Here is a 16,339-nt window from a genome sequence, read left to right as displayed (position 1 = left end):
TGGTAGGTTGAAATATGCGCGCTGAAGTAAATAATCAAAAAGTAAATAATGTGATTATCTTAATCATTCAATTTAAGCGTTTAGATTTGTCGTAGAGGTAATGGCCACCTCATCGAGTAACTTAAGCTCAAGAGTTAGAATTGTGCTAGCTGCCACAGGCGATTCTTCTTTTTTTTAATTATCGCAAATTGAAGTGATAACTGGCCAATTAAGTCGCCAGTGTAATTGGACGCTGTGGCACCGAAGTTCACGGCGCGGCGAAATCCGAGAATGGCGTGAAGGTGCAGCCGCACAGCGTCGAATACCTGGCTCGTCAAAATTCCTGGCATTCTGCAAGCTATGCTGCTGCTTCTTCGTCGACCTTCGCCGCCATCCGGTCTTCAATGGCCTCGGCGATGTTTTCGAGCGGATCATCGCATCAGCTGGAAGGGGGGGGGGGGGGGGGGAGGGTAAGGCTACTGTAGCAACTGCAACTGCGGCATCCGGACCCTCCTACACCGTGGTACTTTCGGTACGCGCCCCTGCTCTGCGGCGGCGTGGCCTCCGGGATTTCCGGCGCGCGCAAATCTCGGAGGCCACTGCAGCGGCTTCGGAAGGAAGTGGCGCTCCTTGTAACGCTACATATCGACCCCCGAGGACGCGTCTATTTCCTTCTGCAATGCAGAGATTTGGGCTTGTTGGTGCGACGTCGTGAAGCTTGTAGCGCGTGAAAAGACAAGGACGAAAGGAAGACGTGAAACACACAGGCGCAATGCGTGTGTGTGCAATGTTTGCGCCTGCGTGTGTCGCGTACTCCTTTCGTCCTTGTCTTTTCACGCGCTATAAGCCTCACGATATTTCCTTCGTTTGCAGAATCAAGTTCGCTGTCGGGGTCTTCGCTCTAGAGAGAGGCGTTCACGATACACGTACATCACGCAGCTCTTGCAGAAATGTAAGGCCTTTTCGTGTGATATGCTAGGCATCATGTCATATGCTAGGCAGCACTGAAAGGTGGCACTGGTACCAGAAGTAGCAGATAGGAATTGGGCCGGGACGTGACGAATTATTCGTTATGGAGGTTTTTTGTTGTTGCAGAGGCGTTCGAATGTAGCTTGTTGGCTGAACCCACTGGGCGGCGGGGTTTACTGCAGTGGTCCCTTGTGTGCGGGTGCACTAGGGGGTTACCTCTTCTTCGTGCCAGTGGCATCCGCGAAGGAACTATTTGTCGAAGCGCGCAGGGACGGAGGGCAGGCGCATGGCGCATTCATGGGAGGTGCCTCTCCTCCATTCTCTACTGGTCACTTGACACTGTGTTAAAGCGAATCTTTCTTTGCCTAGTCCACCGCGTTATCTTGCCGGATATATATGTCGATAAATTGGGTGACCCAGCTATCGTGAACCGAGTTAAAGAGGAGAAACGAGCTTTTTTATGCGGGTGAAACCAGTTGCGTGCCGTTAGCAGGAACATGATGAAGCGTCTCGTACTTTTTTTGTTCTTCCTTACTAATTTCTAATTGGTAATTAACTAACATTTATTAATGCGTTTACGGAATACATGTCAACACGACAGGTGTTGGAGCGACTTCGAAAACGCCAATTTCAATTGTTTGCGACCCGCTATATATTTGCGAGGCTGTCTTTTTCCCGCGTGTTAAAGGGAGCCCGGGATATATAACCATATACCACGTGACACAAGGAAGAAAAGATGCCGCAGTGCGTCGCGAACAGTTGAAAGTGGTGTTTTCGAAGTCGCTCTAACACGTAATGTTGACATGTCGGCCGCAAGTATAGCAATAAAAAAGGAAGTGGATTAATCATTACCGGTGCATTAGGAATAACAGACTAAAAAAATAATAATACGAGACGCTCCTTCAAGTTACTGCTAACGGCATGCAATTGGTTTGATCCACGTAGACAGCTCCCGTTTCTTTCTTTCTTTCTTTCTTTCGTTCTTTCTTCCTTTCTTTCTTTCTTCCTTTCTTTCTTTCTTTCTTTCTTGTTTTTAAAGCGTAGTGCAAGACAGCTGGTACGCGTGGTATAGTATAATCACCGGCCTGACGGCATGTCGACGGACAAAACAGTGCCAGTGAGTGCGACGCTGTTCTGCAAACAATATATCACCGCACAACACCTGCAAATATAATACCGGCTTGCAGGCATCTCGACGCACGCAGACCTCTCAGTGAAACAGCGCACGCGATTTTCAACGAGTTCGTTGAAGTCGTCAGCTTTGCTATATTTGATCAACGTCATGTTCTTGGGCAACAGGGTACGTGCCACTGCAGTCTTAAGCAAAATTACACCATATTACACCAATTACACCATACGACCACCTTTGGGTCGTATCTTGCCACTCAACGATAATCATCATCTGTCTTGCACGCCTTTCCTTTCATTAACGCGGCGAGCCCGGTACTTTCCAGTAACGAACGGCATGCGCGTTACGAGCACAACAGAGCATTCTCGACAAGAAAGTAGCGAGCGCAGCGTTTTCAAGAAAGGAATCGCAAGCAAGACAGACGACGATTATTGTTGAGTGGCAAGATACGTCCCAAAGGGTGCACATTTGTTTAAGAGTGTGGGTGCGCGCCTTTCGTGCACAAGCGTGCGTCGCCACTGCGTGACATCAAGGTAACGACCTTCGCTGTGCATAAGCAAGTGACGTTACGCGTGCGTGTAGTCACGGCTGTTTATGCGTGACACGTCGTGTTATTCCATCGTAAACGCTGCCGCTGGCACTGGTGATGTTCAATAATGTGCACCACTATTCGCTTCGGGCACGCAATCTGATTAGATAAGCACGTTTCCCTGCAGAATCGACATTCGGGAAATTTCGGACGCACGTAGGCGCGCCTTGCGCCGAGAGATATATACATTGCATGATAAGGATGGTTAGACGGCAAAGAAAGCCGGTCATCGGGAACGTATAAAGCGATGTATGCTTGTCAATATAACAATCGGAATAAACAGAGTTGTACGCATCGCATTTAGTCTTGCAGCATCTATATATAGTTACGCGCTTCACATCGATTCCAACAAGTGTGCGTTGGATCTGAATAACTTTTTCAGGCAGGTGCGTTCTTTTTCCTGCATTTTCCTACATATGTCACCGACTACACTTTTTATGGCGCGGCCTATCGGCGTATACGTGCGCGCAGTCTAACCGACAAGTCAATAGCTGCGAACAGCTGCCGCTGTAAAACCATCTGTGAATTGTAGGACAAACATTTACATGGCGCAGGCCATGGAGGCTGGCTTATGCAAACGCAGATCGATACGTGGCCAAGCATGCAGCATAATGGTAGAACGGCCATATGCCTCGTGTTCACTGTGTGCGGCTTTTTTTTTTTTTTTTTTTTGTCGTGCGTGTGCCTTCATTCTACGCGTACTTGAGTTGTTGCCCATGTAATGTCGGGTTGTAAAAAGACTGTACAGCGTGATAGAAAGAGACGTATATAGCATGCTATGGGCTGTATGGGGGGGAGGTCTGCAGGGTAGGAGTGAAATAATATAGATGGGCGATTGAAGGAAAATACACGCATTCTGCAGCCACTGCGCAACTATAGAACAAAGATTAGGCCACGGCGCAACGATAAGAGAAGGAATGAAATGGTCCGTGCGCCACCAAACTGAACAATAGAATGGATTCTTGATAGTAGAGAATAAAATCTGAGTAAAACAGCTGTTAAAAGAGAGAGTGAGAGAGGAAAAAGAAGCAACAGCGGCAAATTTTTACAGGTGTGCTCGGTCCCCTACGCGGGATACGGCTTTGTCTGTTTTCTTTTTTCTTTACTTTGCTTGTCGGTCACTCATCCTTTTATCAGCCTCTTTCTCTTTTCACGTGAAGCGTCTTTCATTTTGGTCAGCATAAGGGGTCGCCTGATAAAACCGCATATAACGCTATACATATGTAACGGAAACATGTAATACTAATTTCGCTTATACCTTCGCAACCGTAACTACTCTCGCGTGGTAGCGTTGTGTAGCGGAAAGAAGCCATTACTCGATCACGCATGGATCACGTGCACAGATGACGCCGTTGTGGCCGAGCCACGCATGACGCAATCGTAGCTAAATTTAGCCTCTCACTCGGCGTTGACAGAGGGGCATGGCTCGGCCGTACGTTTGTCGATCCCAGCGGGAGTGGTCGCATATGAGGGAGCTCACTCCGCCTTTTTAGGTATAGTCCACCAAACTCGAACCGTGCGCTTACCAGCAGGGCGTATTCTGTAAGTGCCCCCCCCCCTAGTGGACAAGTGCACTTTGTCTGCTGCCGAAGTGCTGATTGGCTGAGGGCACTTGTTTCCTTCTGTCGTTTACCCCAGCCCAGCCAACCAGAACATGAGCAGCAGACGAAATGGACGTGTCTACTAGGTGGACACTTACAGAACGCTGCCACCCCTCACCCCTCCCTCCGGCAGTCATAAGGCTTACAAGTGTGCAATTTGTTGCACACATTTGGCGGTTGCTTGGCTGTGGCGCCCCCGCATTCAGCACTTAGGGCACAAAAATGGCGGGAAGATATACTCGGGCATCAAGATGGAGGTAACAGTATATTCTAGGCACTATAACGGAGGAATGCCAATGCGCTCCCCCCCTACCTTTGACCGCGGGCGGGTCCATTCCAAATGGGGAACAACCACGATCGCAAAATTAGACCGTACTAGGACCGTATAGGTCGTGTAGGGCTGAGACCGAGTTCGCAGATTCGATCTCGGCTGCAGCGACGGCACATCGATGGGGGGCGAAATGCAAACTCGCTCGTGTACTTCGATATGGTGCACGTAATAGAGAAACCCAGCCGGTCAATATTATTCCGGAGTCCCTCACTACAGCGTGCTCTCGTAATCAGATCGCGGTTTTGGCGCGTATGCAAAATCCCTAGAACTCAACTCAATTGGAAGGTGCCGACATTGACGTGTATGTAGTTCGTCTCCACCATGACGTCAAAGAAATTAGGGAGCCTAATCGACTGGCGCATCCGTACAAATACTTGTTGGACAGTGGTGCATTTGTCACTGCCTTCTTACCTTGTCGTCGTGGGCTTGTTGATGCGCCCATTCGTCGCTGCTTTGCAGCGGCTGGAATGCATAATTCGCTGCATTTAAATGAAACAGTAGGGACACGAAAAAGCGACTCTGAATAAGCTTGTACAGGCGCAGCGTTCTTTATAATACCTGAAACTATCACCTATGGCGGGGGAAAAGTTGGTTGCGGGATGAGAAAATGGAAGGGCAAAGAAAGTTTTCCCTGTCTGAATTTCGCGCCCAAATTTCTGCGTCGGCACGTCAGTTTTTCATCATGAGGTTGAAGGATAAGGGGATCAGAGAGGATGAATTTTCGTTAGTTGCAACCACAAAGAAGAGAAAAGATAATGAAGCCAGAAAAAGTGAAAAATGGGAAATGAGACATCCATCCAATCGTAGCAGTTGCTACAGAGGAAACTCGTACGGGTGGAAAACTAATACGGGAAACCCACACGTAATAGTTCTGTGGAAGAGCTAACCAGGCGGATAGCAGATGGCAGGCGCAGTCGAACTTATCAACTAGAAGCAAAGCCATGAGTGACGTAATATTTCTGCGGAAACCCGTAGTACTATTACGTCAAACGCTTGCCTTTGCTTCGAGTTGACAAGTTCGACTTCGCCTGCCATCTGCTAGCCGCCTGATTAGCTCAGATGGTAGAGCGGCTGCACCGATAATGCGGTGGCCTCGGGTTCGAGTCATCGACCAGGACGAATTTTTCTTCAATTGCAAGGCTTTTGTTTTTGAGGAACCCACACGGATTTTCTTTGTAGCAGTTGCTACGAACATTTTCCCTTCATTAATTACTGCGCTTCACGTTGCGGGTTTCTGCAGAACTATTACGTCAAAGCATACGGGAATGGATTGTTATGTTTAACTGAAATGTAGACATAATAAAGAAACGGAAAATGATCAAAATAAAACAAAAGAACTCGGTGCAAGCGGAAGCGAAAAGAAAAAAAAATGTCGAAGTGTTACGGATTGCTTGGGCCAATTTTGTGCCGTAAAGAAACTGGAAACTCTCTCGGTTGATTCTTTAATTCATTTACGAAGCTTCACCGCTTGGCACGCACGCTCTTATTTAAACAAAAATATTTTTATTTTGAAGAACGGAACACTTCGCATATAGCACCAGAGCTTGCCCGAGCACGAACCTATACCCGAGCCCGATGCTTCGCTGCTGATACCCGAACATTTGCTGGCCTTCCATCCGGATTTCGCTGCCGCCGTGAGGCATCGATATATCTGTGTCGGCTGTACAGTCGGGAGTTGCCTCCACCGAAGGCTTACACGTCACTTAACTGGATTGACCGACAGCTCTGCGTGCGATGTCGGTGGCTGCGAAGGAAACATCGACCACCTCTTATGTCACTGTCCTCGAGTTAATTGAGTTCTAGTGTCGTATAGAAACACTTTGCAACGCGTTGCGACGACTGAACGATCGGCCGTTGTCCGTGCAGGCGCCACTCGAACGCCGTCGTCATTGACCGTCGGTCCACGAGGCCGTGAAGGCATTTTTTTTGTCCCTTCCCGAGGGCAATTGGTCCATGCGAAGCACCTTTGACTGCGTGACGTCATCCGCGAGCGTGCGCGTATTCGCCGCATCTTTTTCGCTTTCCTTTTTCTCATCTTTCTATTTCCATTTCTTCCCCTCTTTCCCCAGCGCAGGATAGCCGACCAGGCGCCCGTTCTTGCCTAACATCGCTGCCTTCTCCGTTTCATTCTTTCTTCTATTCTATAAAGCTCGCTTATCAGTACAAGTCTATTCTCGAGAATTTGCTGTCGCAACTTAGGCCTTCGCGGCATGCTGTCGTGCGGGAACTTCGAGGTGGAGGGTCGGGCCACTCGTCTTTGGTAACAGCCGTTTTCACGGTAAGACATATGACGTGTTTGGTAGTGAAGCAGTGCAGTTCACCCATCCACCTGAATTTACCCCTCCACCCCTCCCCATTCCCTGTGCCGCTTTAAGAATACTTCTCTAACCGTTCCGCTGAAATCCTGCTCACATTTTTTTTAAAGCTCTCTGCCTAGTACATGTATAGCTGTGCATCCTTGTGAGCCGACAGCTGGGCGTTCAGTTGCCGCAAAGAAATAAAGTAAAACAGCGGCGCACGTCGTCTGCATGAAGCACCGCTGCTCGGTCATGTTCCCTTTAATATTACTGTACGTGAGCAAAGGACGATGACGCACACACACTGATGAAAGCAGGTGCGTAACCGGTTAACAGCATGTGTCGATAGAATGCCTCTCTGTGCATTGCCGGTCCGGCAGTGAAACACTCATAAATGAAAGGAAAAGATAGGAGGTAGCATATCGCAAAGCGATGAAGCTAAACCGGTGGCCCAACACGTGATCGCACGCCAAAGAGCGCGGTTGCTTTTAGTGTTCCCTCTCTGCAGGCAGAGCTATGGTGGCTAGAAGAAGCTACCATAGCAGAGCCACGGCGGGGCAACTGTACAAGCGGGCACCGAATAAAAACTACTGTCGCAGCCATCGGGAACCAAAGTTGCACGTTGGGCTTGTTGGTACATCATGATCGAGGCAAAAGGCGTAGCGCATCAGAAACAGCACAAAAAAAGAAAAAAAAAAGAAAGACGACACACGCATGTCGTCCGTATTATATTGTCCTGTTTCTGATGCGCTACGCCTTTTGCCTCCACCAGGGAATGTCTCAGCAGTGCTCAATTCTTGCTGCGGGATTTCGACGCATGAGGTCACGTGTCGGACCACCACTGTGGCCTCACGGAGCTTTCGCTTGCCAAGGCTGGCGGCGTGACGTAATGCTCCCTCCTATATTTTTCCTTCCTACATGCAAACACGGGACTCTCTGTCGGTGACCTATAGATGTGTTGTCGGCTGAATTGGCCCGGCTTGGAACAGGTTTGGAAACTGCGTTTTTCGTCGGTAAACAGCGTCGACGTCCCTCGTGTTCGCTGTGGCGCTCTTTCCGTTCTGCGCAGCGTTTGGGGGCACGGATGAAAAAAAAAAGTGACCACCGAACAGTGGTGCCAACCTCTCAAACCGGTTTTTCCCTAACCTGGGATGAAAAATATCCCTAGATTTTATTTGAATTTGTGCGAAATGTCATTGTTAAGCATTGTGTCAATATGATTTCTCTGTGCGTGAGAGGGAGAGAGCGAGAGGGAGAAAGAACAAACGTCTAATAATCTGAATCAGTGGAAAATAGTTCTTTCTTCGCCCAAGGCAGACGCCCTCCTCAGTCTAGGTAGCCATTGGCCTTTGCTGCTTCCCTGGCCTGGTTCCCCTGCTTGCGCTGGTCCTACAAGCCAGGGCCCGCGAGCATGGCAACCGACGATTCTTGACGGTCCTCTTCTGCGTTCGCTTCTTCTTTCTCTTCACTTTCCTTATTGTTGGGTTCTGCAAGTTTGAGACGCCCCATTACCACATGGCGATAAGGTGTCCGGTGCCCCACAAGACCGGCAAAGGCCCGACAATTGGGTTGGGTGCAATCTATTCATTATAATGCCGCGTACACAGGCATTTGTTTGATTTCTATGAAGATAATTTTTGCAGTCGTAAAATCAAATCGACTAATGAAGTGACTGGATTGAAGCTGAACTCACGTAGCAGTACATGTTATGTCAACAACACACAGCCTCCGGTCCACAACACAGCCCCTAAGCGCCCAACGTATCATTTTCGATGCGCTGAGTTAGGGGTACTCAGAACGCCGACTTAAGCGCGATAAACTTAATGCAAAGCCCGTAGTAGCTTTCTAAACGCGCTAAATTGACGCTTCATTTGAGTGTTCAATTATTAATCAATCTCTAGAATAATTATTTTTACGATTAAAATAAAAATGTATTTTGGTACGAGTTGACTCTCTGTAAGGCCAAAAATAAGATGAAAAGGTTGTTTTAATCTTCAGTGGCGTGGAAAGGCTTTTGAGCCTTCACAAAAGCATTCACAAAAGCATTCACAAAAGGACATGTCACCACGTTTATACTTTGTTGTGGCCCAAGCTTGGGTCGCGCAAAAAGCGAAGTGCCAAGAATACACTACACGTTGTTCGAATTGTAAGGAAGTCAGGCGTATCACTTCCCCTACAGAATTCGTGTGAAAGCGGTGTGCCACTTCACGACCACCAATTTAATATATATATATATATATATATATATATATATATATATATATATATATATATATATATATATATATATATGTATATATAACCAAGGCATTCGCGGCGGAGCAGTGATAGCGGCGATGAAAGATGATTGTAAATGGGCATCGTGCTGACACCGGCGGCAAGGTCAATAGCTGCAAAGGGCAAAGGAAGCGCTTTTCGGGTAACAAAGTGATGAGAGGGCATGAAGAAGACCGTCCCGTCGGATATGATACTACAGAAGACTGGTACGAATGCTGAGGAGCGCGGAGGAATACAGGTGTCTTATTTCACGACAATTTTAGCGGCAGGATGAGCATCGACGGAGGCCAGGTCACCAAGGTGGAAAAGTTCAATCTCAGCCCGAGCGCAATTGATGATGGCGTTGTGGCTTGAGAGAAAATCCCATCCTAGAATAACGGCGTGGGAGCACGATGAAAGAACTATGAATTCAATCGTGTACAAAACGTCCTGTATGGTCACACGGGCAGCACAAGCAGCGGTAGGGCGAATGGGTTGAGCACTCGCCGTTCGGAGCGACAATCCAGACAGAGACGTAGTCACTTTACGAAGCGAACGGCAAAATCTTGCATCCATAACTGAAATAGCGGCACCGGTATCGACGAGGGCGACTGTAGCGACATCTTCGATAAACACATCAATGACATTAGCAGGTAAAGGAGGAGGACTTCGGCATGTCGACACTTGCGCCGTTCTTGCCTCACGAACTGCGTCGTCTAGTTTCCCTCTTCGTTAGAGACGGGCCGTCGACGCATAGGGGAAAGCGATCGGCGACGTGGAGAGGGTGACCGGAGGCGTTCGAAGCGAGCACGGCGATCAGTCTGGGAGCGAGCTGGTGATGGGTCGAAGGATCCGTAAGGCGCAGGTGGATCAGGCGGCACATAGGGCGCGCGGCGATCGCCATCGAACGCCTGCGATCGGCGGCGGCAGAACCTTGCGACATGACCAGGATACCTACAGGCGAAGCATATAGGGCGATTGTCCGGCGTACGCCACGGGTTAGTGACGGCAGTGGTGGTCCAGGGGACGGGAGGGGGAGGGCGGTGCACAGGCTGCTGGAAGCGACGCACGGGCACAGTGCTAGGGGCCATTGCAGCAACCGTAGCATAAGTGAGTGGTGTAGTCACGACATCTTGCTGGTGAACAGCCGGCAGCGCTTCCGCGACCTCTTCATGGATCACGTTACGGAGATGAGACGGCAAAGTGCTGGCAGACTCCTGAGTAACGGACACCAGAGATAGCTGTCGTGCAACTTCTTCGCGGACGAAATTCTTGATTTGAGTTATCAGGGAGGCTTGTTCTGGGCCGGTGGTCAGGCTGCAGAGTGACGTCGCATTTGGTGTGGAATGTCGCCTTGTCAGAGCTCGCTGCTTACGCAACTCATCATAGCTCTGGCACAAGCTGATGACGTCGCCAACAGTGCATGGGTCCTTGGCCAGAAGCATCTGGAACGCGTCATCATCGATTCCCTTCATGACGTGCTTGATCTTTTCCGCTTCCGTCATGGCAGCGTTCACGCGCCTGCACAAATCTAGAACGTCTTCTATATAGCTGGTGAATGTCTCACCCGTGTCCTGTGCGTGTGTACGCAAACGCTGCTCGGCTCGGAGTTTCCTGACGGCGGGTCGGTCAAATACTTCGGTAATCGAAGTTTTGAACACCGACCACGTTCGGATATCCCTCTCATGATTTCTGAACCAGAGACTGGCCACGCCCGCGAGATAGAATGATACGTAAGCCAGTTTGTCTGAGTCATTCCATTTGTTATGAACGCTCACCCGCTCGTAGGACGACAGCCACTCTTCAACGTCGTTGGTTCCGCTGAAGATGGGAGGCTCCCGTTGGCGAACGGTACCAGGGCAAGGGACGGGTGGCGGTGGAAGAGTCTGCTGCTCGGCGTCTGGCATGGCAGAGGGTAGCGTCCGAGAACGGAGTTCCAGGATGGTAGAGTGGAACGTTACCCAGCACCTCCACCACTTGTAAAGGAGATTTATTAGGGTTCGTAGCGACCGCCGGTTCTACGATGCACCGAGCAGTTCCCGAGTTCGAGCTTCTGCTGCGCGCTTGATGCTGCCGATCGATGCTGCTGACTCGGTGCGCACGTTCGTTATCTTCCTTACAATGTATATATATATATATATATATATATATATATATATATATATATATATATATATATATATATATATATATATATATATATATATATATATATTGCACAGCGTATGCTGACGTAGCTCTAGCGCATTTACGTGCTTGAACGTCATTTGCAGTGAATCACACCGACAGGCGGATAATATATAAATTTCGTACAAAGCAAAATTCACCAACATGCACGATCACTGGGACTCTGCACAAGGTTGTTATGCACGTGAGCGGTTCCTGGTATAGTTTAGGTAAGCGCGCATAGTCAGCGGTGATCGTGAATCTGTTTAATGCCCCCGTTCGTATTGTTAGGACACAATCCCGCATTTTCCCGGCGCTATCTATGAATGTACGCAGGGTGTCCCACGTAACTTTAGCCAAACTTTAAAAATATGCGAATGCCACGTGGCGCGGCAGAACAAAGCTAATGTTGTTTGCCGTCGCTTGGAGATACTCAGATTACTTTTTTTTTTCGTTCCGCCTAATTAGATAATTAGTCTTATTTAATTAATAAACTTCTCACTTATTATAATAAGATGAAAAGTGTCGATGAGAATATTGTAGATCAACATGAAAAACTCCCGATGCGGCTTCTAGTTGTTCAGTATACGTGCTACATAAAAGGGTTTTTTCCGAGCGTGAAAGAAGCCCGCGAATACGCGCAAAGTGCCTCGAGCGGCCAATCGCGCGGCAGCTTTGCGCACATTTGCGAAAGCAGAAAGGTACAAGCAGAGAGGTACACAGATCGGTCCGCGGGCGTAACTAACCATCATTCGCACGAGGCAGCGGTGCGATCGCAGCGCCAGTGTTCCCCCTGGCAACTTTAGTTGGAAACTCAACACGTCAAAGTCATCCAGAGGTGTCCGTCTGTCTATTCGGCGGGCGATGGTCGCTCACCTGTCCTCCTCCCCCCCCCCCCCGTCTCCTTTCGTCTCCTCCCCTCTCCTCCCACCTTACATCCTCCGTCCGCTTCCGTCGCCTCTAAAACGGGGGGGGGGGGGGGGGGGCACTGACGTCCCATTACTACAGTATTTATCCGTGGTTCAAGCACCTGAACCATTCGACAACGCATTTTTCCGCAGTCATTTCGACCGCCACCCCCACCGGTGTGCCGCCACAACTGCGTACTATGCATGCAGACAACGCGACACACACAACTTGTTGCGCGAAATGCAACGGAAGGCGCTATGGAGGCCGCCTTCACGCATAATCGCGGTGGAGGGTGATGACGCGGCAACGTTTAATCTCCCGTCGGTCAAGGTCGGCAGTTGCTCCGCCCGTATACAGCGTCTCTTTCGGGGCGCAAATTTTATCTATATGCCACGCGTCTGCGAGTTCACTGCCTCGAAGGAACGCGAGTATGGAGAAGGCGAAGGACCCTGCGGCCTTCTGGAGACGTTGAACGTTGTGCAACACGGCATAGTCGAAATACTCTTCTCCGCTGGGCGTCGAGTAACAAATTTCGCTCCGCATTGTAACACCGACGGGGGCCATATCATGTGCACCCTATTGCCCGACTCGTCGCAATCTGCAGAGCGCGGCAAAGGCGCACACCCGTGTCTTGGCAGCCGAACATGCAGCGTACGCCGAAACCGGTAGGGACAAAAAAGAAAAAGAAAGAAAACAAAAGAAAGACTAAAGTGTGACATCGGGCTTAGCAGGATCCTAATCCGTTGGGGTTTATGTAGATGGATACAGGATGTTCCAATTAAATGAAAAATATAATTTGAGTATCTCCAAGCGGCAGCAAACAACATCGCCTTGGTTCTATCCAGCTACGTGGCATCTGCATGTTCTTCGAATTCCGCTTTCACTGCGTTGCGCATGTCGTTAGTGAGGGACTATCATCCCCTTGGCCTGCGGTGTACGACACTCGGCGAATGTCTGTAGCCCAGTGGTTGTGCGTCTCGACGCGATCAAGTTCATCGCGCTCTCCTTACTTTTCTAGAATTAACTAACTTAGGTTCAAGTTTGTAGCTCAGACAGTATTTCTTCTACCTTAACGTTCTTTAGTAGTGTGACCTGCAGTGACTGACCCTGCCGTTTGTCACCTGTACTTTGTGTTCCACTTTATTCTTTGACATTTGTCATCTTGCATGCTCTTTCTTTCCTCTTTCCTCCCCTCCTTCCTATCTTCCGTTCCTATGTTTCCCTCCCTTCCACCTTGGTGGAGAGTAGGCTGGCTTTGAGCCTCTTCCGGTGGCAGTTGCCAGCCTGCGCCTCGCTTTCCCTTTCCTGTCAAATATATATATACATGTTTTCAAAACAAACAAAAAGACAACAACAACAACAACAACAACAACAACAACAATAATAATAATAATAATAATAATAATAATATAGCGAAGGACAAAGTTTACGATTAAACGACATGATATGCGTCGGTCGTGTGCGGAAAGTTTGCAGTGCGTAGAATAATTATGTGCCTCGAATATAATTACTGAAGAGTCGTTTTGTCAGAAATTTCGTGCGTTATGCGAGGCGAGCATTCGTTGTCCCGGCATTCTCGCTGAACTGTGCCAGGCATGTTGTTTACTTTTCGTTGAATTAGGAATCATGTTGTGGGTGACGTACAGAGAGTACAATAAGTTGCGTACAATATGAACACGTTAACTACAGTACTTTTAAAAGATAACTTGTTCGAGCGTTCCAGAGTGTGAAACTATCGTTGTCCACAGCGTTTCCCAGAGCCATAAGAGAAGTATACGGGATGATAATTTTTAGGTTTTTATGGAATTTTCAAATATAGCCTGTTGCAGATAACGTAATCTTATAGTCTTTGAGCCGAATTATTCAGAGAGACGGACATTACTTGCGCGAGAAATGGAAACACATATTCAGCTAATTAACAAACTTCTCATGGCAAGAGAGAGAGAGAGAGAGGCAATATTTAATGGCAGAAAGGCGGAGAGGTCGGCCTGAGGGAAGTGCCTCTAGCCTGCTACTCCACTTCTCATGGCAATTTATGAATTGCAGCCGGTGAGCTCTCAAAACGTATTCGCTTGGAACGAATTTATAGAATAACAGCAGGCAATTTGGAGATATGCGCCATAAAACACGCCGTAAAAATTCATGGTTGCTCCACTTAATTTTTTATCAAGACGCTCACTGCTTTTTCAATCGAAACTTGCTTTCATGCATTGAAACACAAAGGTAACGCTGATGTATTTCGTCCCACACTTTGGGAAACAATATCGCGGCACTGGTGTAGTCCTGAAAATTCATTTCAAGTGGATACGTCTTGCAAACTGACCGGCTAGAATTCTTAAAATTGCAGTATGGGCCGTGAAGCAATTAATTAAGAACTTAATTAGGGAATTTTCGTTAATTAATTGAATATGTGTTTTGGTTTCTCGGGAAAGCAGCAATTTCCGCCGCTTCGAATAATCCAGCTCAAGGACAAGAACCAAGCTGTCTGCCTCAGGCGATTTTGAACCATTTTGTAAAACTTAACAATGGTCACCACATTTATGACACCGAGTGATAATCCGTCGGAAATGAAGGAGGAGGAGGGTATTTTAAGCGTAATGTGCGGCAATACTTGAGTGTTACTGGCTTAATTAGCACTGCAAATAATCACTGAAACTTCGTTTTATTGGTATTTTTGTGCTTTATACGGGATTCGTAGTTGGTTTCTTCCGTGTCCTCGGTAAAATCAAACAAGTCATTCTGTTTATATTTGGTGAAAATAAGGGAAACGTTATGGGTAAAGTGTAGGCAGAGTTCAGTATGCAAATGGGTCTATTGCGACCTTTGTAATAAATTACGTATTCAAGATGCTGGGGATCGTTATAAAAGGTTTGTTTTACAAACGGCGCAAAAATTTAGCCCGCACGTTGGCGTAACTACAAATACCACAAGGATCAAACTTAGCAAAAACCACTGTGGCAAAAACAGCGCTGGAAGTTGAATATGGGTGCAGCTGATACTGCCTATGCAAAATATTTCATATATAGTAGTGTTCTGAGATGTCGTACGACCGTTATCGGCAATGTTTCTCAATATCCCGAGCGAACACCACACTAACTCAATTTATATTTGGTGGCGATGTGGAGTGTAATGAGTGTGGAGCGTAGTGAAAGCTTAACGTATCCGGCTTAATTAGCAACGTTGAAATTAGTTACCGGACCCTCGTTTTTACGGTATGTTTTACTGTACGTCGCACTAAGCTTGCCGGGATAACAAGCACTTTCGCAGAAGTGATAGCACAAGCGAGCTACGGTTTTTTTATATTGATATTGTTGCTTTTATGTACCTATTATATTTACCGCATTGTACATTATGTAAATAATTATTATGTAAATTGTGTCCTTTCTACCTACACACTGGGACGGGGAGGGATGGGATGGACAGGGGGAAAATTGAGGAAAATTATGGCCAATGTTTGCGAAGTAATATGTGTGCGGACGAATTACTGCCTTTGTAAAACAATTTCTCAGCAACTGCTCGACAGCGTTGTATGCAGGCAAGGTTTCTAACGGCCGAGTCATATGCGGGCAACGTTTTAAAGTATCTCGTTCAATCGCAGACAACCTAAATTCTTAGTTTAACTGCTCCAAAGAAAAGAGTTTCACTGGAAATTGAGTAGTGATTCTGCAAGTTCGCCCATGCAGGTGCTTTTGCGTAGAAATTAGCTTAACGCGTCTATCATGTTACGGGTGTTTTTTTGCGCCATTTTGTAGTTTGCTGCATACTTCACGCAGATGACTTATGTCGTAGCCAAGCGGGCACCTCACCCAAGCGGCACCTGTACCGAGGATCCGTTTCTACTAGTTTATACTTGTCGTATTTCGCAAAGTTACATCAACCTACACCAGTAGGCCTGGTACCAAGTACACCTCTACCAAGTAGCGCAAACTTAAGCGACACGGACATTTTCTTACGGTTTTAAATAAAGACATTTATTTGTTTTAGTCACGTGCGTATTTGGTCTGCAGAATATGTGGACGGCTTTCCATTCTTGTTTCTTCCACCGTCATTGTCACATGAAGCACTGACACCACACTTGAGGCCATACGCAGCCACAATGAACATCAGGAGCTT

This window comes from Dermacentor andersoni, chromosome 3 (genome assembly GCF_023375885.2).
Source record: "Dermacentor andersoni chromosome 3, qqDerAnde1_hic_scaffold, whole genome shotgun sequence".
NCBI classification, from domain to species: domain Eukaryota; kingdom Metazoa; phylum Arthropoda; class Arachnida; order Ixodida; family Ixodidae; genus Dermacentor; species Dermacentor andersoni.
Note: the sequence above shows the minus strand (reverse complement) of the source record.